Source organism: Nannospalax galili, unplaced genomic scaffold, assembly GCF_000622305.1.
Source record: "Nannospalax galili isolate Female #2095 unplaced genomic scaffold, S.galili_v1.0 scaffold108, whole genome shotgun sequence".
In the NCBI taxonomy this organism is placed as follows: domain Eukaryota; kingdom Metazoa; phylum Chordata; class Mammalia; order Rodentia; family Spalacidae; genus Nannospalax; species Nannospalax galili.
In genome coordinates this window covers 576,219-602,173 of record NW_008358988.1, presented here as the reverse complement: position 1 = coordinate 602,173, position 25,955 = coordinate 576,219, and the positions used below count along the sequence as shown (strand labels likewise).

The following is a 25,955-nucleotide window of genomic DNA, read 5'->3' as shown; positions in this document are numbered from 1 at the left end:
GTCGCTCAGTCAATACCAAGCTATTAATCTCTGCCACCTCGCTGTCACCGAGGCTCAGGAAAACAATGTCGTTTCTTGACCTAGGTGAAGGCATGATTTTATTCAGAATGTCAGCATTCATCAACCCGGATTCTGTCAGCCCCTCAGCTTCCGGAACAGCTCCGGGTTCCTCTTCCCAAGGCGTTGACACCCCTCCAACCCCACAGTTTCTTTTAGTCCTGGCCTGTTATAATTTAGCACTTATTCAAGTGTAAAAAGCCTTTAAGAATAAAGTTTTCCCCTGTCATAAAGAGACCTGGCGGATGAACCACTTCCTTCTGCTCTTGAACAGTCCAGGCCAAGGACAGCTGGAAATTACCAAAGGCCCTGTTTGTTTACATATTCAAATGAAGGTTAATTTTTATCCTGTCTCTGCTCAAATTTGATTAGGGTGGGGCTCTCCCCCTCCCTCAGTGATGTATTTATATCAACAGCCTCCTCCTTGACCTTGGAAGAAATTTAAGAAATTGTTTAAAAGCTGACAAAAATCCTAATGAGAAACTAAGTAGAAGGGCACAAATGGTTCAGAGCTGGGCAGGCAGCCAGCCAGGCTTTAGGCTTTAGGCTGCACCCCCGCCCGCTGGCCTTCTCACTGGTGGGTGAGGCCAGGTATGGCTCAGGGGGCAGCCAGGGACAACAGGGAGGCCTGGTTCACCCTCTAGGGCTTGGGATCAGGGGGCACTATCCAGATTTGAATATAAGATGCTTCCCCCAATAGTCTCATGTGCTTGAATGCTTGGCCGGCAGCTGCTAGCAGCTCTTCTGGAAGGTTGTGGAGCCTTTAGGAGGTGGAGCCTTGATGGAGGAAGTGGGTCAGTAGCAGGCAGGCCTTGAGGTTTCACAGCCGGCCCCACTTTTTGTTCACTTTTTGCTTCCTGACTGTGGGTGCGGTTGGACCAGCCGCCTCGCACACTTGCTGCCCTCAGAAGGCTGAGCAGGAAGATCAGGAGTTTGAGGCCAGGCTGGGATACGTAATGAGTCTCTGTCATAAAACCCCCCGGGAAAAAAAAAGAGAATACTTCTGCCTTTACCAGAAACTGGCACTTACAACCTTCCCCTGGCAGTAGTGAGTGGCTTGCTCATGTCTTAAATACGTGACAATTTCAGACTTCAAGAAACAAACCAAAGAATAATAGCAAAGAACCTCTGTGTCCTCCAAGAAAACTCAAGACCTTTTTACAGTGGGTGCCAGGAAGCTCAGGTCCAAATTATCAAAATATATTTGCATTAAAATTTGGTCTCGGATTTCTTTTGTTGCTTATATATTGGCAAACTATTTTTGTATATGTGCATCCTTTCTTTTAAGTAACCTTGAATCCCTTTTCCACCTTGAATCCATTTACACAAAGTTTGAGAAGTAAATAAATGTCCATGAACTGTGGACTAGAGGCCTAGAGGCTCACCCTTGCTCCTATGAGGTATGATTAAGAATCAGCAAGGCCTTGGCTTCCTCATCTAAAAATGAAGGGGTGGGGTGAAGCCACCTCTAATGAACTCACCTTCTTCCTGGTGGCTCAAGGCCCACAAATGAGCATAGAGGAGAGACTTAAGAGGCAAACTCACAGCCAGACCCATTTGCCTAGAGCTTGCCCATGCTCCAGGAAAGCCCTCAATTCCTCGGAGGCCAGGATGGTCAGCAGCCCCACAGATTCACCTGCCAGTTTGCCACTGACAAGCAGTGTCACCTTGGGAAAGTTACCTGCACCTCAGCTTCCTCGGTGTTTAAACTGGGATTATAAACAGAGCTATCTCGAGTGTTGATAAAAGACATGTTCATACTTGAAAATGCACACATCAGTGTTTGGCATATAAAATATCCTACATGTGTTTAGTAAAGTTTACAGGCACATGGGTCTGGCTGTGAGTTTCTGATCAAGATGGGGAACTGTTTCATCTTTGTTCCTTGAGGCAGGGTCTCATATATCTACAGCTGGTCTCAAACATTCTATGTAAGTGAGGATGACACTGAACTTCTGATCCTCCTGCCTCTACTTCCTAAATGCTGGGATTGCAGGTATGCATCGCCATGCCCAGCTTAGGCGATGCTGGGGATCAAATTCAGGCAACACTCTGCCAACTGAGCTACATCCCCAGTGTGACAGTTTCACCTAATTTTTTTTTTTTAAACTACCCTGAAACACTAACAAAAGAAATCCTGAGACGACTGCAGCGGCGTAATAGGATAAATCAGAGGGATAACTACAGAGCCAGGGCTGCATGGAACCCAGGATACCCCTCACCCCAGACTGAGAGACAGAGCCTTCCCAGAGAGGCTGACAGCCAGGCATCCTTAGCCATTTCCAGGACTATGATTACGAGGGAAGAAGGTGGGTCTTTAGAGAATTTCAGCTAGATCACTGCTTCCAGAGACTGACATACAAAGGAACTGTGTTTGTGTGTCACTGCCTGATTTTGCTGAAAACCAGGGCTGGGGTCACCAGGTAGGTGGAGGGGGAGTCCTGAGGTTCCTCCGAGGATGAGCCAACATTCCTACAAAGCTTTGCTCCTCATCTGGGATAGACCAGGGCTCACCTCCCCAGAGCTAAGCCCAGGCATCCCTTTCTTCCACATCCCGCCAGCTGTATCAGGCTGTCTTAACCCTGTAGATCAGGGACTTGATGAAAGACAGCATTCCTTCCAGGCAAATCTGGACACCGTGACTGACAGGAGACATGATGGAGATTGCTGTCCAGCAGCAGCCTTTGGCAGCCCTTGGTACTGGGCAGGTGTTTACATGAGTCCTAGATTCGAATTATAGCTCCCTTCCCCCACTGCCATTGTTCAATTAAAGGTTGATGCTGTCCCCAGTCCAGCATGATATCAAAACTTTGTATTGATGCAGAATGTTCTACTAGACTGTACTGACCTAGAATATAAGGAGAGAAAAAGGGCTATTAAAGCAGCCCCACCTCATTGATGCTGTCATTTCCAGGGTCTCCGGATTGAAGGCTGAGACAGACCACAACTGCCCTGACAGAATCTTAGACTATGTTACGCTTGTTCTGTATCCTAGGAGTTATGCCACTCTAGGGAGAGGGCCTTCTTATGTACTGAACTCTCAAGCTGATGACATCTGGTTTGTCAGTCACCCAGCTGGCTGTCCCGTGGTGATGGGAAGATGGCAGGAGAAAGAGGCAGCCTGCGGGCAACACAGTGAGCTCCTACTATAAGCCCCCTTGGGTGGGGCACTTGCTGGGGCCTCTAGGCACAGCACTTTCAGCACTTCCAGAGCACTGAGGATGCAGAGTGACCCTGTCCTCGACTTCATGCAGTCAGCAAGCAAATACATGAGTCTAGACTTGAGCCTAGCAAGGCCAGGAGGCTGGCCTGTACCAGAGAAGCAAACTAGGTCAGTCTGGAACAGCTCTGATCTAGAAGTAGGAGGGCCCTGTGGACTCCCCCAAGTGGTACTGAAGTCATCTGAACCAAGGAGAATCCTAGACTGAACTCCTTCAGACTCCATCTGGGAGACAGCCTGGGAGAGGAGACTTCACTCTGCCCCATCACCCAATAGTACCAGACAGCTGGAAGAAAGCTAGGCCTTTGGGAAGCAGAGAGCTTCGAGAAGCCCGTCTCCTACAGTAGATTGAAGATCAACTCAGCCCTCGTGCAGATAGTGATGGTGCTAGCCTTGACACATGGCTTTGGCTTTTATGACAAGCTTCTACATAGTGTTCCACCTTAGGAGCCCTGAGAGGCCAGTGCTGCCTTCATGTTGGTTACTTACTATGGAAGTCAGTCTGAGTGGAGCACCCACCCTCAGTCGCCAAGGTAGAAGAAGCTCAGCTGTTCTCTTTAAGATTCCAAATCACAGCCAGATTAACAAAGGGAATTGGGCTCTGAGAGGAAAGATGCTAATATTTTAAAGTACACCATTAACAGGAGGCATTTCTTGACTGTTTCTTACATGTAATAGGAGCTAACATCCCACACAAATCACCTCCCCTTACCTTTCCCATGATCCTCAGAGACAAACACTAGGCTACCCCATTTTACAGATGAAGAAACTAAGGCTCAGAGAAGTTCGACAACCTCCCCGCCATCACACAGCACATATGTAAGCAGAAAGAATGAAGACTTGTTCCAATTTTTAGTTAGAATGTAGGTTTATAGGCTACATTGTAGGGTAACAACCTTTTCAAATTTGAGTGAGTGAACTGAAAATCCAACAGAAACTGTCGAAGAACAAATTAGCTTCTATAACTTTCAAATGACCAAAGAGCGTAGTTCTCTGAATACCGGAGTGATTAAAGAGGTGGCTGAGTGCTTCCTTTTGCAGAAGGAAATTCCATGCCCTTGGGAAGCATTTTCTGTCTCCCGGCTCCCTGGATCCTCCTGCTGTGAGGGGTGTGGTAGGCGAGACTCCAGTGTAGACATGGGATGTGTGAATAGATCCTCTTTGACCAGGTAGCCTGTCAGTGCCTATGACCTCTGTCCCCAAATGGCAGTCTCAGAGAGTGGGGGCCATTCTGCCAGCTGCAGAGATCGGCAGGGGCACAGGTCTTTTTCCTGAGGCACACAGCCCATAAATCAGCCTGAGCCGGCTGCACAATTGCAATGCACCTCTTTCAAGCAGTTCTGAGGAAAAATGGCTCCATCTGCTCACTGCTAGGTCATAAATAAAATGGAATTGGAGCAAAATGGATGGAAAGCAATTTTTGGAAGATGAATTTCCAAAAGTTGGCTCCATTTGTGCACCTCTTCTGCTGCTGGAAATGACCGGCTGAGGGCCTGCCAGGCCTGGGCTGGAGGAGGCTAACGGGCAGGAACCTGGAGAAGGGCTGGTCACCACTGGCTTCTTGCAAAGCTTCTGTGATGGGGTCCTCTTTTTCTGTCCTTCTTCATCTTCCTCACCATCATCACCATCACTGCAAACTGGTTAATTGGCTCCTAAAGCCTTCTTATGGCCTGGTACTGGGCTGGAATCTATAAATTGTCACCTCCTTCCAATCATCTCAAGGCCTGCCCTGACTTGGCGTACTTATGGCTACCAGCCCCTCCCCATGGTAGTCTCTGTGGACTCTGCTTTGCTTTATTTTCCTCTATCATTTTTTAAAGTGTACTTTCATTGATAGATGATCTTACATATTTATAGGGTGCAGTGTGACATTCTGTACATGCGTGCAATGTGTAATGATGAACTCAGGGTAATGGGAGAAGCCATCCCTTAAGTATTTGTCACTTGCACTGGGAACTTGCAGAATTCTAAAGCTTGCATCACTGACACATACAGCAATGTACTTATTTACCCTCTGTCTTCTTTCCCATCCAGAATAGACACTTTTTAGGGCAGGGAGCTAGCCTGCTTTTTCTACCCCATTGTCTCCAAGCTGAGGACAATTCCTAACCAGTAGAAAGAACTCAGTAAATGTTTGTTGGATCACTGAATGGCCAAATGAATGAATGAGTGGTCCTGAGATTCCTTCAACCCTATCCAACATGCCCAGTTTCTTGCCTCTGAGCTCAGTTACATTATGACCATCCATGTGGTCATAATTTCCCCATCACTGTAGTTTCTGGCCTCTGTTCTTGGTGCTCGCTGCCAATTTTCCCTGATGATATGTTGCTCTGCAGATTTGCCTGGCGGCTCCAGCTCTTCCCTCTGGTTTTGTTTCTGATGTCCAGAGTGGTTACATGTGCTATTCTTCTAGTCCTGGGTCATAATGCTTCTCACATTGTGATTACTTACACTCGTTTGTGACCTTGCAAGGGTCAACATCTGCCCAAGGTTCACAGGGTAAATTTGTCTCAATCAGCACAGTAACCCAGAGCCCAGGACAGGGTATAGCAGAGTAAACAATCTGAGGTGAGGAGCTGGGATTTGATACTGGGTCTAAGGGCACCATGGTATGCCTTCTAGTAGTTTCTTTGATTTTTGGTGAAGTTACCATGTCCCTGTCCATGGACATTTTCTGCCCTATTTCTCCGGTGACTGACTTCAGTGAACTTATAGGGTATCACATTTTTGTTCACCTTTCAGTAACTGTGTCTGGCCCCTCTGAGCCACATAGTGTTCTAGGAGGTGGGGGCAAGGCAGGAGAGACTCTGGCCCTCATGGATCCTCATCCCAGTGAAGATGTAGATGAAAAAAAGTAAGAAAGCAAAGCAGAAGGGATTTCAGAGCATGCTGAATGCTAGAACGACGGTGGAAAGAGTGATGCAGTGCAGCTGAGGGAGTGGCCACCCAGGGTCAGTGGTGCAGTGCAGCTGAGGGAGTGGCCACCCAGGGTCAGTGGTGCAGTGCAGCTGAGGGAGTGGCCACCCAGGGTCAGTGGTGCAGTGCAGCTGAGGGAATGGCCACCCAGGGTCAGTGGTGCAGTGCAGCTGAGGGAGTGGCCACCCAGGGTCAGTGGTGCAGTGCAGCTGAGGGAGTGGCCACCCAGGGTCAGTGGTGCAGTGCAGCTGAGGGAGTGGCCACCCAGGTCTTCATGTACTTGTCTCTTCCCTTCGATTTCCAGGCTGTCCACAAAACCCTCTTAAGCTGTTTCAGGGACCCTGTCTGCTTAGACAGAGCTTTTGCAACAGTCCAGTGAATGAGACCTTGTGTTGACCAGCGCAAGTAACAGAGGAGAAACAGGAGCCCTGTTTCCCTGGTCAGCGCTCATGGTCAGGACTTGTTTGCCTTGGACACTGGAAATTCTGAGTAGTTGATGCCCTTGTGATAGGTCAAGCCCAGAAGCTTCCACAGCAGAGATGAGGAATTGTTGAGTGACTGCTTCTTCTGACAGCTCATGGATAATTTAGAATCTTCTGATTTCTACCTATAATGTCAGTGTCCTGTGTCAGAACTGAGCCTTCCTTAGTGCGTGTGTCAGGGCCTTAACTACCTTGGGTATGCAAGGGCTTTAAATTCATTGGGCGTGTCATGGCTTTAACTGCATTGGTTGTGCAAGGGCTTTAAATGCATGTAGCTGTGTCGACACCATCAGGCTGAAGAGTTCATGGAGTGGGGCTATGTCAGTACAACATGAAGATGTGCACCTGGAGGCCAAGAGAAATGTGCCAAAGATTCCTCTGGAGGGGGAGAGTCAGCCACTTGCCCCTCCTCCTCACAGAACCCCACCAATTCCGACTGAGAGCATAGAGCCCTCGAGACCCAGGCTCTGAGCTGGCTCTGTGACATGCTTGCCTTGTGACCTTGGCACATCTTCCTCCTCCCTTCGCTCATATTTTCAACACAAAGTAATTCATGCACAAAGACAAAGTAAGCTTTCTCACACAAGTGGCTGTGAGGCTGTGAACATCATCTCCATAAAGCTTCTCCCGCCTTTCCTCCACAGCAATCTGCTCTATACAGCATGGCAATGTGCATAGTAATGGATTTAATTGTCAAATAAATTGGATATGTGAATGGGCTGGTGGATGACTGGCTGGGTGGATGGATAGATGGCGCTAAATCACCTCAGGGTGTTTCAGGGCAGCTTTCTGAAAGGACAAAAATCAAAGGGAAGGGGTTAAGAGTGACAAAAAGAAGCTAAGATGTGACTGACTCTAAGATGGGTCATCTCTCCTTCACATCATCTTTCCCAAAAGAAAGGGATACAAGATTGACTTGATCGAACCATCTGACAGCAAAGTAAACATAAAGGAAATATGGCTCTTCCTAAGTGGGGAAGGCAAAGACTTGCATATTAAGTCTTGGGAGGTGAAAGGCTTCTTTACCATAATGCTTTCTCTCTCTCCCTCTTCCCCTTCCCTCCGTTTCCCACTTCCATTCCCCAATTCTCTCCCTCATTGGCCTAGGCCTGTCATCACCCTGAGATGAACTTAGGCGTCCAGGCTCCATATAAACATTAAGTATTTTTGAGGAGCATGTGGAAGAGAAAAGATCAACAGAAACAAAAACCAGGATGAAAACTGAAACAGAGGTACGGGTGTGATGAGGCAAACCACACACTCTGGAAACATGGCAGTTATAACCCCTGACAGTCCTGGGTCCGAGCTCCCTAGCCATGACTATAGACCACAAATGGGAATAAAGGGGGAAAAATTCTCCAGATACACAGTGAAAAAAAAAAAAGAATAAAAGACTTAAGTACAGAAGGTACCCTTCCTTCCAGAAGCAAAAGTAATACGGTTGTTAAAAGAAAATCCTAGTGCCAGAGGTGGGGTGCCCCTATGAGCCGTTGGACTGAGGGACAGTAGAGGTCCCCAAAACAATAAAGGCCATTGCCAATAATGTTGATTTTACACCAGAAGTGGACAGAAAGACTTTATTGCTAAAGACACTGTGTGATGTGAGCACAGGAGAAGGAGAAATCAAGCTCAGACTAAGCTGGAAACTCCCTGTCACTGGATGGGTGATTTGCATGGTGCCAAAAGGCAACATACAGGTGGCTTGGGGAGAATAGTCCCTTATAAGTCTCCTCAACAAAGGACCCCATGTGTTGCACTATCAACATGCCAACCAAGATGTTCCTGCTGGTGCAATAGTGGAATGTCTAGTGTATGTACAACCAGCCAGTTTTCATTGGATATAATGCCTGCTCCTAGGGGTGGAACACACATCTGGGACATAGAGGAAGGTAACCTTCTGCAGCAGGGGAGGATATAGGCCCCAGTGGGAAGTCACTGCAATTGCTTTGTTAGATGGATGTAATGCACCTGCTAAAGTACCAACCAAGCATTTGCATTTATACCCATAGGTTAAGTTATTATAGCAGTCATTGTTTAGATGTTCTTGCTTCTTGCTGTTTGTGTTTTTATAGTAGATGGAATCCCACTGAAACTGGCCAACAGCCCATGGAAAAGAGATGATGCAGAGACCTGAAAGTTCAGTGCCTTGCCACAATGCAAGGAAGATCATCCCACACCTACCACCTCCTCCAAGGCTCAGGGACTTTTGCAGAAGAGGTTGGCAGAAAGAATGCAAGAGCCAGAGGAAGGGGTGGAGTGTTAACTGGAAGTGTCCTCCAATCACTATGCTGGCAAGCTATAGTCACACCTCTTTGACCTAGCCAAGGTGCTTGGCCCCTACGAAACTTACAAGGTCTTTCCAGTAAACAAAGGGATTCTTCAGTATGATGTGTGGAATGTCACTTCCACAGAGCTGTGGGACTGAAAGCCTCTCAAGGCAGATTGCAAAGTATGGTATAAGAAACAGTTTACTTATTGCCCTGATGCCTACTGCTTCAACTGCTCAGATTCTGGGGAATAATGAGTCTATTGAACGTTATACCAGCAACATCCACACTTGAAGAGTTTTGTTAGGAGAATTTCAGATTGTATATCCTCACTTACTGAAAGATTTATTGGAATCTTGAATGAAGAGATTTAAAAAAAAAACAAAAACCCAGAGTATTGCATGCAATGGATTTATCCAGAACATATCAGAAATTCCTGATGACCTGAATCAGCTTTATAAGACTGTGTAGGAAATCTCTCAGAAAACTGTCCTCAAAATGGTATTCAAGAGAGGTGCTTTCATTGATCAAAGCCAGTCTCTGAACATCCGTATCACTGAGCCTAACTATGGCAAACTCATCAGTATGCACTTTTATGGCTGGAAGCAGGGTTTAAAGACTGGGATGTATTAACAACAAGACCTGCAGCTAATCCAATCCAGTTTACTCTAGATAAGGAAAAGCTACATAAGGACACTCTAGGTAAGGACAAAGCGCTGAAGGAAGAAAAGGCGAAGGAGAGGAACACGGCACCCACGGTGTGCTCTTCAGAGAGCAGGGAGGAGTGTCTGGTGTATGGATCCTGAGAAGAGGCTTAGAAGAGACCAGTTATCTCCATAGCATAACTGATTTGACTGATTCCCTAGAAACAAAACCCAGCAATAACTCGTGAGCTCATAGAACCTTTATCTAGATAAGGCTCTATAGGTTGTTTTGAAATAAAAAGAAACATTTCTTTAAAAAATGAAAAATTAACAGAAAGAAAAAAATCATATACTTAAGCTAATGATGAAAATTGTAATTTTTAATGAACTTATTTTTATTTTATGTGTATGAGTGTATTGCCTGCATTATGTAAGTGCACCCACATTGTATATACCCATGGAGGCCAGCAGAGTGATGGGTCCCCTGGAACTGGAGTTACCAATGGTTGTTAGCTACCACATGGGTACTGGGAACTGAGCCCAGGTCCTCTGGAACAGCACTCAGTACTCTTAACCACTGAACATTTCTCCAGTCCCTGAAATTGTTATCATTTAAATGAGAATTTCTACTGTAAAGCCATGCCTCTTAGCTAACATTGTAATCATATTACTTCGATTCAACTTCTTTCTCCAGAAAGTCATCAGAGCAACATGGATTGAAGGGACTTACAGGCAACTGCCAGTTGTCACTGTTGTTTTTAAAGGTAGAGATATTAAACATATATCATGTTTAATTGTTATGCATAGTTCAGCAAATAAAAAAGTCAGTGCTTCCACTAATTCATCTTTCTAATTTGACATAGAACTTACAATTTCTATCATAATGTTTTGGTGACCTAGCCATTTCTTTTTTTAAGTTCACTCTGTGTATCAGTAAGTAGTTATTCTCTGAGTCCTCCAAACTCTTTTATGAACTGCTTAGATAGCTGTCTGATTGTTTTTAGGCTCTGGTTCTGAACAACTCTAAACTGTTGAGAATTCTGCTCTTGCCAAAAATATTGTTTCTCCTTCTTGTTCCTTGGATTTCTGTGTCTCCACATCCCACTGTTGCACAGTCAGAAGCAGCTGAACAATCATTAACAAGTCTTGCATCTGCTCCTGTGTTTTCCAAACTTGTTTGGTTTTCTGGTCACTGGCTTTGCAAGAAGCTCTGGCACGTTTCTATTCTTTTCCTCTTACAAGTGTCAGCTCTGGATTTTCTCAGTATATTCCAGACTCTGCCTCCCATATCTCCAACTAAGCCTGCAGAACAACTTATCAATCATTGCACTCTTTAAAAAATGTTTCAGTTATTTATTTTTATTTTGTGTGTATGAGTGTTTTGTGTGCATGTATATAAATGTGCTCATGCATGCAATGCATGTAAAGGCTAGAAGACAGCATTGGGGCCACTGGAACCAGAGTTACAGACAGTTGTTAGCCACCACAGGGGTGCTGGGAACTGAACCTGGGTCCTCTGTAAGAGCAGCCTTACCTGCCAAGCCATCTCTCCAGCCCCTATCACTGCATACTCTTTTCTTCAGCAATGTCCTCCTCTGAACCACTCAGATCTTCACTTTCTCTCTCAAAGCCAGAGGCTTTTCCAGGCCAATCCTCCATTGGTGACTCTGACTTCTCAAAATGCTTTCTTCCATGAGGCATCATATTTAGATGCCTCAGATGCTCACTTGAGTCTACTTCCCTCTATCACAAAGCTTCTGAGGTGACTGTTCTGCTGTACATTATAAGAACTTCACCTACCTTTGGTATATAAAAAACTGGATCTAATTAACTAACTATAACCAATACATCATAACTTATTAGAATCAAAATGTTCTATTATGAGCCATTAGAATAAAACTCCTTCCTCACTGTACCCCCTAAAATCTTGCACTTGCAGAGTGGTCTCCCTTCAAACCTTCAGACTCAGTGGTAAATATCAATCTGGGATCAGTCTGAATTCACCTCACTATTACTTTCACCTCAAGGTCCAAGTTTCTTTTGGATCTTCCTTCTTGAAGCCAGTGCTGTCGGTGCATTCATTAGTCACAACACTAATTGCATGCTAGGCACCATGTTAAACACATGACATGCAGCAGTGAGTAAATCCAACCCAAACACTTCAGCCTTCTTAGAGCTCATACACTTACAGCCAAGACAGACAAATAGCAAAGAATTAATCAGTGAGAGAGAATGAAGTCAACATGGTGTAACTGGAAGACTGTGGGAGAGAAGACTACAACTTGAAACAATTGTCAGAATCTACCTCTTTGAACAGGTGAGATGGGAAGGAAGCAAGTGAAGCTACCTAGGGGAAGAGGGTTCCAGGCAGAAAGAACAGACACTGTAAAGGCCCTAAGCAAGGCAAAGCAGGGGGCTGTGGATGGACCAGTAGAGAGAGATAAGAGGTGATAGGGACCAGATTGGAAGGCCATTGTGAGCCAGTGGGAGAACTTGGGTTTTACTCTGTGGCAAATGGAGAATCACTGGAGGGTGTCAGCTAGAGGCAAGACATGATTCGATTCCCAGCTTAAAATAATGTCTTGGAATAACTAACACTAAAGGCCTTAGAAAAAGCAATGGAAACTCACCTATATAGATGCTTCTCAATGTGTAACACACATTATACAAGATTTAAAAGAGTTACCTTCAATAGGGGCCATTGTCCCTACTAGACACCACAAGCCAGCAAAGTAAAAGCCCAATGCCATGGATGGACTCCTTTGGAAGCTGTTGGCCAGGGATGCCATAGACTCTCAAACAATACCAGCCATTGTCCCTGCTCTTGATTACCTACTAGGGTAAGACCCTATTGCTGAAGACACTGTACACATGAACCACAGAAAAAATAGGGAGAAATCAAGCTGGTATTGACTTCAAAGCTTCATCTCTACTGGCTAACTTTCACAGAGCTGGAAGGTGCTATGCATGTTACTTGAAGAAAAAAATTAATCATTAACCTTACCCAGCTGTGAATCCTGCATCCTTGCCAGCTGGCCTGGCAAGATATGAGCTCTGGTGCAACAGTGGCATAAATATGGGGATAAACCAATCACTTTCTAATTGTATTTAAGGTCTGCTTCAAAAGATAGAGTCCATATCTGACACTGTTAATACACCTAGGAACATGTGGTTAGACAGGGAAGAGCCTAATATTATTATACCATTAAATATATGTAGTGTTAAAGAAACTCATAGTGGCTTATTGTTAGACCCATACATTAATGCACCTCTCAACTCTCACCAGAGAAGTTTCCTTATGCAGCAGGGGGTGATTAACACAGAAACCCACAACTGGTCAATGCACAGATAATGAGACTATGAAGTGATTATCCCTAAATTGGATGCCTACATCAAACTTCTGCCTCCAAAGATTCAGGAATAATTACAGAAAAAGTGGTGGAAAGATTGTAAGAGCCAGAGGTGGTAGATGACCACAAGGAACCAGAATTTTCCAGACAGCTGGTTACTCATAGGAATTCATAGCAATGATGAAAGTATGCACAAGTACCATATATGTTCAAGCCAGACGAAATCCTAGTGCAGACATGGGGAGGGGAGTATGAAACTCCAACCCTATCCTAGGAGCTATTGGAAGCTGATGACTGCTGGGAAGGGCAGAGTCAAGTCTCTTTTAAGGATGTGACTCTTGGTAGGTTAACCAGGCTCCAGTGGATGTATCCACAATGAAGGACATTTAGGGACACAAATTTGACTCTACAGACACACATACACACATAGATACTGTGTGTGTGTGTGTGTGAGAGAGAGAGAGAGAGAGAGAGAGAGAGAGAATGAAATTGGGCAGGGGGTAGTAAAGGGGTATAGCTAGGGGAGAGGCTCTAAATATGATGAAAATATATTGTATGAAATTCACAAAAATTAAATAAAAAAGGGAAAAAATGCCTCACTGCTGTATTAACACCAGACTATTGTGGCAAAAGCAGGTAGAGAACTGAAGCAGGAAAGACAAGAAAAGACAATTGAAATAATTCAGGGACAGGCTGGGGATGTAGCTGATCTGGTAAAGTGCTCGCCTCAAATGCACAAAGCTTTGAGTTCCAGCACCCATTGTACAAACCAGACCTGGGGGTGTATGTCTATAATCTCATGATGGAGAGGCATAGTGACAGAGGTGGCAAGAACAGAGAGCCAAGTGCTCACATCTTCAAACAGGTACAGGAAGCAGAGAGAGACAGACTAGAAATGGGCCAGCTATATACTCTCAAAGCCCACCTGAAGTGACATACTTCATCCAGCATGACCACACTTCCTAAAGGATCCGTGACCTTCCCAAAACAGTGCTATGAACTGGGGACCAAGTATCCATATACTTGGAGCCTATGGGCCATTCTCACTCAAACCACCACATTCCACTCTTTGGCTCCCGTAGGCTCAAGGCCATATCATAATGCAAAATGCGTATAGTCCAACCTCAAAAGTCCCCATAGTCCTTCACAGTCTCAGTACTATTGAAAAACCCAAAGTCTCTTCTGAGATTCACAGCAATATCTTAACTGTAAGTCCCCTGCAAAATCAAAAGATAAATTACATATTTCCAACACACAGTGGAACCAAACACATGAGAATTCCAAAATGGAGGCAGTAGGGAAATACTGAACCAAAACAAGGCCAGAAATGAACAGAACAAACACAAAATCCAGTAACTCCATGTCTGATGTCTGGGACTGTACTTCCAAAGGGCTTAAATGACTCAGTCTTCCAGCTTGGATGCATGCAGCATACATCTCTTTCTTGGGTTGGTACCATTCCCTGTATATACCTCTCCTTGGCAGATGTCTCATAGTTCTAGCATCTCCAACATCTTGGGGTATTCACTGCCAACCAGACTTGACCTTCACAGCTTCATGCACTGACCTCTCAGGGTCTCTTGGCCAATCAGGACTTTCTTTGTGCAGGGACTCCCCTGCTGCACATTGCTTGGACTCCACATGTCTCTGAAACCCCAAAGGAAGAACTGACAACCCCTCACTCTGCGTCTCTCATGCCTCTAAATCCAGCACCATGAGACCAACACTGCCAAGTTTGGCAGCCAGCTTGGAGTGGACCCTGGCCTGCTTCATCCACATTATCAGTTGATTTTGTCTACTGCAGTTTTCTAGGAGTGGAAACACCTTAGGCTTTTTCCTTTCATAACTTGGAGGCTTATCTAGGTGGGGATTTGCCCTGAGGGTACTCTTAGTATTGTCTAAGTGCAAATCTGAAGGCCTCGCCTGAGTGGCTATAATCACTTTATCAAAGACAGCCTCCCCTTCAGCACATGCCTTGGCACCAACATGGTCTCCTAGTGCTCTTTTTTCCTTCAAATTATACATGTTGTATTTCTTTATGCCCTACTGGCTCTTTTTTATTGTAGATTTGCGTAAAATTTCCCATTAATAACCATGCCACCCATTCAATGTTAGGCTGTCTTGAAATTTCCTCTGCCATAGAAATTGAAGTCCATTGCTTTTCAACTTAGCCTCAGGCAAGCTCTTAAGCTATAGGCAGAAGGCAGCCTGGTACTTTGCCAAACTGTTCCAGTCACTGCATGAGTTTGTATTTCCCTCTGGAACTATATTGTTCTCAGCCCTACTTTCTTCCAGACTCCTTCTAAAATTGCCTGTTAAACTCTGCTTATAGCCGTCAACCACTTTTTTAGTGCAAACTTCCAAAATTCTCTGCGTTCCTACAAAAACTTCCATGGTTATATTCTTCACCACAACACCCCATTCCTGGTACCAGCTTCTGCATTTTTTTGTTGCTATGACCGAGGCAACTTGTAGAAGGAAGAGCTTATTTGATTTATAATTCCAGAGGGATTAGAGTTTGTCATGGTAGGGAGACATGGTGACGGAGGAGGCCAAAGCTAAGAGCTCAACATTTTGAAGCAGGCACAGGAAGCAGAGAGAGATAGACTGGAAGTAGGCAAGCTATATTCTCTCAAAGCCCACCCCCAGAGACATTCTCCCTCCAGCATGACCACACTTTTAAAGGATCCATGACCTTCCCCAAATAGCACTGTGAACTGGGGACAAAGCATTAAAATACTTGGACTATGGGGATGTTCTCATTCAAATCACCACAGAAGTCGCCAGCAATTCTGATAGAGGCCACGGTGACAAACTAGTGGGGGCAAAACTCAGGTTGCATTTGCTTAGGAGGAAAGGAAATGGAGACAGCAAATATGGACAGCACTCTAAAGGCTGCAGAGGTTAGCAAAGAAGTGAAGTGGTAGCTAAACAGGGTAAAATGAAATCAAGATGTTTTAAGTAGGGAGAAATACCAGCATTGCTTCTGTGCTGTAGAGAAAGATCCAGTGGAGAGGACACATTGAAACATTAGATTGAGGGCAGAATCGTGGAAGATAAGTACTTGAAGAAGAAGAAAGAGATGGGAGCCAGCAAACAAGGGAAGGACTGGCCTCACACAGGCCCTGACCACTCTCTGTGGTAACAAGAGGAAAGGCAGAGCACATAGACACTGAGCCTTTTTCACCCTAAATTCAGTCACTACAAGTTCCATGATTCAACTCATATAACTTTTCAGTCTTTTTCAGTTGCTCAGGGAACAGTGTTTCGTCCATTTTCACTCTATTAAATTATTCTTTCCTCCCCTCTCCAACTTAATTCAAAGCTCCTCTCGCTCACTCCCCAGCCAGGTTCAAGCTATGTGGAACAGAGAAAGAGCATGGGCCAATTCAGAGATATTTCCTGTCCTTTTCTGGGCTCTAGATCCTCCAGCTTGGGGACAGAACACTCCCCACATCTGCTAATGTATGGGTGCTATTGAGTCCAGATCAGGACTAATTAGTTCTATCTACAACCGCAGATCCCATATACATGTTCCCAGAGCCAAACTCACCTTCAACCTGGCCTCTGGATGACAGAAGATAAACCCAAAAGAATCCTGTACCAATTCCCAGCCCATCTGAGTTAAGGTTCACTGGTGGTTGTGCTGTTAGAGTACGGAAGTTTCATTGACAACCTAAGACTCTTCACAAGAAAAGAAGTGGTGGGTTGGATTTTCCTCATTTGGGCAGAGAAGGCAGACAAGGTGGTGATGTTTGGGTTGTAACTCACAGAAAATAATTTTGAAACAACTTGAAGCTAAATATCCTCAGAAATGGTGTGTAGGGTTAGTACAATATACTCAGAAATGGTCTGGAGGGTTAGTACAATATCCTCAGAAATGGTCTGTAGGGTCAGTACAATATCCTCAGAAATGGTCTGTAGGGTCAGTACAATATCCTCAGAAATGGTCTGTAGGGTCAGTACAATATCCTCAGAAATGGTCTGTAGGGTCAGTAAAATATCCTCAGAAATGATCTGTAGGGTTAGTACAACATCCTCAGAAATGGTCTGGAGGGTCAGTACAATATCCTCAGAAATGGTCTGCAGGGTTAGTTCAATATCCTCAGAAATGGTCTGGAGGGTTAATACAATATCCTCAGAAATGGTCTGTAGGGTTAGTGCAGCAAAGCCTGCAAAGGAAAAGCTGTGACCGACCCTCTGTCCTGTGGGTACTTGTGCAACTATAGAAAATGGTGAGTTTACAGGAAAACCCAGTGAGGAAGGCAGGAAGCTTAGTAGCTGGAGTTGGCCTTGGTGGTTAATTACTTACAAATTTCTCAGATTTCAAAGCTAGGGGCAAGCAATTCACTTTGTCCCCAAACTCCTAGCTGATATGAGCTTAGTAGGGAAGAACATGTGTACTGATTTCAAACAGACATTGGAGCTGATCTCTGGGATGTGAGGGAGAACACACAGAGGACGACCATATGCTCTCAAGTGTTCGGCAAGAACCAGACAACTACTTTTTGTGGCTGGTATTCTGGATTTCAACCTTCTTCCCAGATTCGATACAGAACTACCTTTGAAACTCTAGTACTGCTTACCACAGAGTTGAAATTCTACAGAGAGGAACTTAAGACAAAACCTGCACTCCTGCCAATTACAAAAAATGGTCTTTCCAGATGAGCTGATGAAACAATTCCAGAATCCAGAAGATTTTCTCCATTTTTCAGAAAAAATAAAGTGATTCCAGAAAAGACTATGGCGTTCTAACATGTCACCCCCTTCTCTGCAATTACTAGGAAAGGAGTGAATTAAAGAACTTTGCAAGAAAGTCACCAGAGGAACAGTCCAGGAAAGGACAAACAGCGTAAGAAACAGGTGCTTAATTTGTGACTTTCTGATACAACAGTGAGTTGTCATCAAAGGTTGCTGATACTATTTCTAAAAAAGACATGGTTCAAGACTATAGTATGGAAGGAGAACCATTTGGTTCTAACAAAGAAGGAAATTATGTTATTTTCAAATACAGATTAACCAAGCACAGAAAGACACATACCATATTATCTCACATGTGAAAGTCAAAGAAAAAAAAATTGAACTTGTAGAAGCCCAGGAGAGTGGTAGCTGCCAGAGACGGGAGATGGAGATTAGAGGGATGTGGGTCAAAAGAGGTGAAGTCAGCTAATCTGAAAAGCTCTGGAGAGCTACTGCACAGTGTGCTTGCTGTCTGTGCTTCTGTATCAGATTTTGAAACCTGATGAGAAAGAGGCTTTAAGTGTTCTCACCACAAGCAGTAAACATTTGAGGAAATAACTATGTTAATTACCTTAGTTCAGCCACTCCATACTCTATACACATTTCAAAACACCTCCAGTACTCGATAAGTAAATGCACTTTTATATGCCATTTCAAAACAGCATTAAAATTGTGTTAATTTAAAAGCTTTTCCACACTTCTTAGTAGTATTGGTAAAGCCTCGTATGTGTGCCATCATTCAAGAGCTAAAAATCACCTATGGGTTTTTTTTTATTATTATTATTTGTGTAAACAGTAGAAAAGTAACTGAGGGCTAAAACTTATTCTTCATGTTTATGCTAATCCATCTGTGACAAAGTCCTCTGATATTCCTTTCTTTAAATGTTCCTATTGAGATCATTTTCAAAAATTCTATCAGAGGGTACACGACAGCTGGATTGAGCAACTAGAGTCTGCTGGCTCACTTGCTCTTGGGCCTGTCCTGGACCTGGTTACATTAAATGTATACTAGCCCTCTTTAGTGAAAAATCTGAACACCCTGCCCATGAGCACCTGTGAGGTGCTACTAACGGTCACTTTTGGGAAGCAGCAGTTAACGCATGTGACTGGGGTTTGGGGAGCACCTTTCCTCCATCTAACAGTGTTTGCCTGCTGTGGAGGACACTGATCTATAGTCTCATTGCCTTGTGTCCTGTTTTGCTTTATGTCCACTTTCATATCTTATTGAGAACAGGATAAAACCCTGTGGCATCTCCCACTGTGTATTGGAGGAAGTCTTCCATTCCTCACGCCCCAGCACTGACAGGCTCTTTCCCACCTGCGAATTTCATGTGGTTCGGCTCCTGCTGTACCGCCCAGACAAGGACTCTGTGCCCTGCCTGCTCTTTTTCTCCATAGTCTCCATTATCAGCTGACTGTATGTTATTGTACTGCATTTGATTTTTCTTCTGTGTATGTGTGTATGCATGTGTGTGCATGCACATGTGTGTACATGCTTGTGGGGGGAGGTCAGAAGTCAATTTGGGGTGTCATTCCTCAAGAATGCTGTCCTCCTTGGTTTTTAAGACAGGATCTCTCACTGGTCTGAAGCTCACCAGTTCTGCAAGGCTGGTTGGCCAGCAAACCCTAGCGATCTGCCTGTTTGTGCTTCCCAGGTACTGGGATTACGTGTGCACACCCCCAGTCCAGCTTTTTTACATGGGTTCTGAGGATTATGCTCAGATCATCAGTTCATGGCAAGCACTTTACTGACAGCCATTTCCCTAGCCCTATTATACTCTATTTGTGTGACTGGCTTCTCCCAAACAACTATGCTTTAAGCCCAGGAGAGTAGGAATGCTGGTGATGTTTGGCTCACTGTACAACCTGTGCCATGAGTGCCTGGCACCTAACTCATACTCAATAAATGTTCATTGAATATAAACGAAGGGATGAAATCTGAATTCAGATTACAGTCCACCCTGATGGGGAAGTCACAGCAGAGGGAGCGTAAGGCAGCTGGTTTACTGCAACCACGGTCAAGAAGAAGAAAGAGCTGAATGTTTCTGTCAAGTTCACTTTCTCCTTTTTCTACAGTCCAGGATCCCAGGCCAAGGACCCACTCACAGTGGGCAGGTCTTCCCACCTCAACACAATCAAAATAATACCCACAGGAATGCCCAGAGGCCCCATCGCCTAGGTGATCCTAGAGTTTATCAAGTTGATAACTGAGATTAACCTTCACAGGCTCCAACCAACGTTATCTCCCTGGACACTCTGTTTTATTTAGGCTCCTTCCACTTTGAACCTGAGTATGGTCATGTGGCTTGCATTGGCCAATGGGGTTTTAGCAAGAAGGGAGCGAGCAGTCTTGGGCATTGGGGTGTGTTTTCCTGTGAGCAGCTCTGGGAATGCAGTCATCAGGTACTGAATCTGTGATGGCTTGTGGAAAATGTGGTCAGCTGACAGACAAAACCAATCACCAGACACATAATGAAGCTACCATAGACCTCCCAGCCCCAGACAGGCTACCAGATGACTGTAGCCACAAACCCATGACCCACAGAACCATAAGCAAACAAAATGATTATTGTTTCTAATCATTGTTTTGGGTTGCTGATGAGGCAACAGTGGCTATCACAGCACAGAACGTTTTGTCCCTTCCATCCTACTGGCAAAGATGCTCTGCCAACTGCTTTTTCCAAACAACATCCTGCCATCCTCAGCAGTGCCCAAAGTCAAAAGTCCAGAGGCTTCAACAAAGCCCAAATTCCTTTAGTATTCCCAATCCTAGAAGGCAGTGTGGCAGCTGACATCACCCAAGCAGATCAAGAAATAATCAGACCTTGAGGCTGGAGAGATCTCAGCAGTTAAGAACATTGGCTGCTCTTGCAGAGGACCTGGGTTTGGTTCACAGCACCCATATGGAGGCTAACAACCTTATGTAACTCTAGTTCCAGGGGAATCCAATGCCCTTTTCTGACCTCTGCGAGTACTGCACAACATGGGTGCACTTACATATATACAGGCAATACACGCATACACATAAAAATAGAAAGAATGAAATATCTTTTAAATTATTATTTTTTTATGTGTATGAGTGTATTGCTTGCATGTGTGCAAGTGCACCTGTCAGAAGAGGTCAGAAGAGTGTGTCAGATCCCCTGAAACTGGAGTTACAGACAGTTGTCAACTGCCATGTGGGTGCTGGGAACTGACCCCGGGTCCTTTGCAAAAGCAGTCTGTGTTCTTAACTGCTGAACCCTCTCTCTAGCCCATGAACTAACTTTTTTAAAATTTTATTTTAATTTTATGTGTAAGAGTGTATTGCCTACATGTATGTGAGTGTACCTGTGTCATGCAATGCCATGGAGGTCAGAAGAGGGCTTTGGATTCCCCTGGAACTGGAGTTAAGGACGGTTCGTAGCCACCATGTGGGTGCTGGGAATCAAACCTGAGTCCTCCGTAAAAGCAGTCAGTGCTCTTAGCTGCTGAACCCTCTCTCCAGCCCATGAAACATCTCTTAAAAGAAATAATCAGAACTACACAAGTACTCACTCTACCTGTGTATAGCAAAAAAGCGCAAGTCAATCTTTCTTCTGTATTTTTGCACTGATTGTGTGCATGTGCCATGTATACATGTGGAGGTGAGAGGACAGTTTGAGGAGTTGATTCTCTCCTTCCACCCTGTGGGTGAACTCAGGTCATCAGGCTCAGTCATCTCTCAAGTCCTCGTCAAGCAGCGAAAGCAGCAGAGGGTCAGTTTCGAAGTGTGAGCCTTGACGAAGCCCCAGGCCTCACTCGGCCCTCACCATCCCATTGCTTCTGAGGCCCTTCCCAGAGGGCAATGCCAAGTTTTGTTGAGACCTGTCTTGTATCTATGCCTCCCTCAGTCCCCCAGATCCAGCCTGTTCCTTCCACCAAGCAGAGATCCCCCTGGCAGTGCGCACCAAGGAAATCATCTGCTAGCATCCTGACCCCTTGGAATTAAAAACCTGGCCTGCTGCTTTAGCAAGGATGAGTGGACAGGATGCTTCGTGCTGCCTCAGACACCTGCAGTCCCTCTCTCCCAGCCCAGGGAAAGGGTAATTAAGGTGTGTAAAAGAAGATGTGGCCTCATTTTTCACAGGCCACTAATCTCCAATCTTTATCTGCCATGTACTCTCCAGATCTATAGGACCCACCTCAGGGAAAAACTCAGCCTTTCTCCTGCTCCCAGACTCCCCAGGGCACACGTTATCCTTGAGTTCAGAGACCACATCCAAGAGGCTAAACAAATATCACGTGTGTTATGTTTGGCTATTTAAAAATCAGAGATGTTGGCTGGGCATGGTGGTACACACTCTTAATCCCAGCACTCAGGAGGCAGAGATAGGCAGATCTCTGAGATCAAGTCTGCCTGGTCTATGTATTGAGTTCCAGGACAGCTGGGGCTACAAGGAGATCCTGTCTCAAGCCAAAAAAACAAACAAAGAGAATCAGAAATGTTATAGAAAAGAGCATTTCCAAAAAAGAGCAGACCCAGGACTGCTCGGCTCTAACAGTGCAGTGGGTGTCACCATGCCCTGCTGGTCTCCATTCCCAGGTGCCTCAGCCGCCTTCCAAAAAGGAGTAATTGTTGATATGAGCTGCCACATGGATGACTTTTAAACTATTGTGTGACTGAAAGCCCAGTCTTACAAGGTTACACAGTGTATAATTCCATTTATACATTTACAGAAAGTAAAAAACCTAACAGGAGCCGGGCATCGTGGCGTAGGCCTTTAATCCCAGCACTTGGAAGGCAGAGGCAGGTAGATCTCTGAGTTCAAGGCCAGTCTGGTCTACATAGTGAGTTCCAGGACAGCTGGGACTACAGGGAGACCATGTCTCAAAAAGACCAAAAAAAAAAAAAAAAAAAAAAAACAAAAAGGCCCGGGCATTCCCAACAGTATTGAGAGTGGCAAAATTAAAAAAAACCAAAAAAAAAAAAAAGAAAAAAAAAACTAACAGGAGCCAGGCACTTGTGGCCCACACCTTTAATCCCACCACTTGGTGGGCAGAGGCAGGTGAATCTCTCTGAGACTGAGGCCTGGTCTACTTAGTGAGTTCCAGGTCAGCTGGGCCTACATGGTCTCCACCTCAAAAAATCAAAACCAAACAATGTAACAGTAGCAGAAGAGTAGTGAAAATGAAGAGTGGAGGGAAGGGGTTCTGTAGGTGTGAAATGGTCTGTATCCTGCTCATTGTGGTTAGAGGAATCTCTGTATACGTTAAAACTCAGAGCCACTTGATAAAAGAAGAAAGCGATCGGATTTACCACCCTCTCCTGTGCCACCGGTGTCTCAGTGTTTGCTGTGTCTTCAGCATCGTTATCCTTGGCCCTTGCCAACTTCTTTGTTCAGGGCACAACTTGGCACTCTTTGTCCTTGGGCCTTCTCTGTCCTTGTGGGAACCACCTTGGCCCATACTGAAGCAGAGCCCAGAAGCAGATGGTCAGTACGCTGGGGAGAGGAAATCCCTTAGCCACACGGGTCAGGAGCAGGTGGGTACTGCTCTGTTTGGGGACCATTCCAGGTGGTGATATAAACAGAGGCGCTGTTGAGCTGGTTGTCATGGCAGCAATTGTGACATCATGCCATCACATTAACTTTTATTCCTATGCAGTCTCCTAAGTGAATTGCCTGTATAAAAAATCGGTTGGGGCCCCACATTGGGGGAAAACCAGTATGTCACATCTTTCCTTTGACAGCCTGGCAAGCACCAGATTGAAGTGATGTGTAAGAATAATTTACCTGCCTGGACTCCCTTCTTAGGGCTCTATGGTTCAGCCCCTTTCTGCTTTGGAGAAATTGGAAAAGTCTGCCCTGAGCCTGTTTACCCCCATGGCCAGCTGGCCTGGTCACTATGTGTGGTGCCTCTCAGTTTGCCATGACTCCAGTCCTTGGCTTGTGTCTCAATCGCAGGTCAGGCTTTCCAGAACTCAGTCCCTTGCTGATATGCTTTGGAGTACAAAATATTTACTAGGGGTTGATCCCCTGTGGAAGGAAGGAAGGAAAGAGTTGAGCAAAGGAGGAAGTCAAACAGTATTAGAAGCCATTGTGTGAGTTTTCCTGGGGATTCATGAGCAAATGTCTGTGTACCCCAGATACAACGACAGACCAAAGAAATGATTCCCCCAAGTGCAGTGAAGCAGGGAGCTTGTTGGAGCTGCTTACGGAAGGAAGTGTGGGTGAGGGGACCATGGATGAAGTAAGTTCTACTTCCTTCCTGAGTCTTAAGGCCCCTCCCTCTTGGAGGGAGTTGCTACACAGCAGCCTGATGAAGTAGTGCCTGACTACACGTGGCCCGTCTTTCTGCCTTGCCATGTTTCATTTCTCCCGTCACTCGGCCACAAAGCTGGCCATGAGCTGCCCTGGGAAGGGTGAGGCAGGGCTGAGGCAGCTGGCTGAAGTCCAAGAAGACCTTGAGGGTGGAGCAGTCGAATAAAACCCATATGCTGAGCCACACCCAGCAGAATGAAAACAGTCATATATATGAGGTTGCTTGATCTAATTTTATGAAGGAGAGTATCTGATCTGACCTCTGCTGGCTATAGGGGAAATATATACTTAAGAAAAAATACTAAGGGACTAGAGAGATGACTCAGTGGTTAAGTAAGAGCACTGGCTGTTCTTACAGAAGACTCAGGTTCGAATCCCAGCACCCACATGGCAGCTAACAACCGTCAATAACTCCAGTTCCAGGGGATCCAATGCCCTCTTCTGTCCTCCACAGCCACTGCACGACACGGGTGCACTTACATACATGCAGGTAATACACTCATACACATAAAAATAAATAAATTTTTTGAGAAGAAAAAGACTGAAAGGAAGAGACCAAAGTGTGTGGAAAGGCTCAACTGTCTCTATTTACTAACAGGATTGGGTGTGGTGTGCCTTCAGTTATGTGGGATTATGGTATTTCCTTTTCTTAACCTCATGCCCACATACTATATAATGAAGATGATTATTTACAGAACTGAAAATTGAACCTAGGGTCTCGTGTATGCTGTTAGATAAAAAGGTGGCAGGGGTCGGGATCTCCATGAAACAGAAACAGGGAGGACTCTGGCAAAGTGAGAGTTTAAGAGAGTTTAATGGGTTGGTGGGGCTGGGCCTCGCTGCTGTTTGGGGGTTACTCAGGGAGGAAGTGGGGTCTGTACCTGGTGAAACAGATGTTTCGGGGAAAACATCTACTGTAAAAAACATGTTTTCTACAATGACAGGGCTCCAGGAACCCACTGCAGCTAAGGGCTTGGGAAACCTGTTTGTCAGCCTGTGGAGCATGCTCTGGTGATCACAATACATTGCGTCACCAATTCCCGGAGTTGCTTTTGTCAGCTTGCTGGTGGCTGGGAGTTGGCTGACTCAGTTCCTCTTAGGGGCCTTATGGTTTCTGGGTCTGGGGTCTCCTGGATCTGAACCCTATCATATGCTAGGCAAGTGCAAACACTCAATACTCAACTTTATAACCAGCCTTCTTTTTTACTTTGTATTTTGAGACAGGATCTCACTGAGTTGCTGAAGTTGGCCTTGAATTTACTCTGTAGCAAAGCCTAGCTTTGAAATTCAAATTTTCCTGCCTCAGCCTCCAGAGTACCTGACATTACAGGCTTGCATCATCAGGCTTGGATAAAACATTAACCATTTCATTTTAGTCTTAACAAATAGTTTAGCCTATTATCTTAGGCCACATTCCCTGAGAGAGGCAAAGATTTGCATGCTGAAGTTGACCAAAGAGCCTTCAGGAGCAGCCTGTGAAGGGGCATGTACGCATACCCCTTATCTGCCGTGTAGAATTCCAGTCCTCAGGGCAGTTGCTCTTAACAATTTCCTGTGGTTTCTACCAGCCTACATATGCATAAATTCTTAAAATGCACACAAGTGGAGCTGTAATACATGTGCAGCTATACTTAATATTTTGATAGATACTCAATTATTAACACATATGGAGCTATTTGATCTATCTTAATGGGAGTATTATTAGTTCTAGTTCTTTTAACTGCTGCCGTTAATTTCTAATTCTTGAACATGTGTTTAGTCTTAATCTTTCTGATGTTGTCATCACACCTTATTTGACCACAGGGTTCTTGACAGCCATCTGGCTTTTGGCCATCCAAACAATGCTAAGATGAACCTCTCACTTACATCTTTGGGTGTATCTTGGAATCAGTTCCTAGACAGAGCCACATTTTAAGGTTCAATCTGAAGATTTGAAAAGCAAATTTCCAACTGGGTGTGGTAGTATAGACCTGTCATCACAGCTAGGTCAACAGTTCA

The 25,955-nt window shown here is 45.0% G+C and overlaps 1 pseudogene; it reads left to right on the top strand.

Moving 5' to 3' along the window:
• The first annotated feature begins 7,889 nt into the window (after positions 1-7,889).
• On the top strand, positions 7,890-9,748 carry LOC108490172 (annotated as a pseudogene).
• The last annotated feature ends 16,207 nt before the right edge of the window (positions 9,749-25,955 follow it).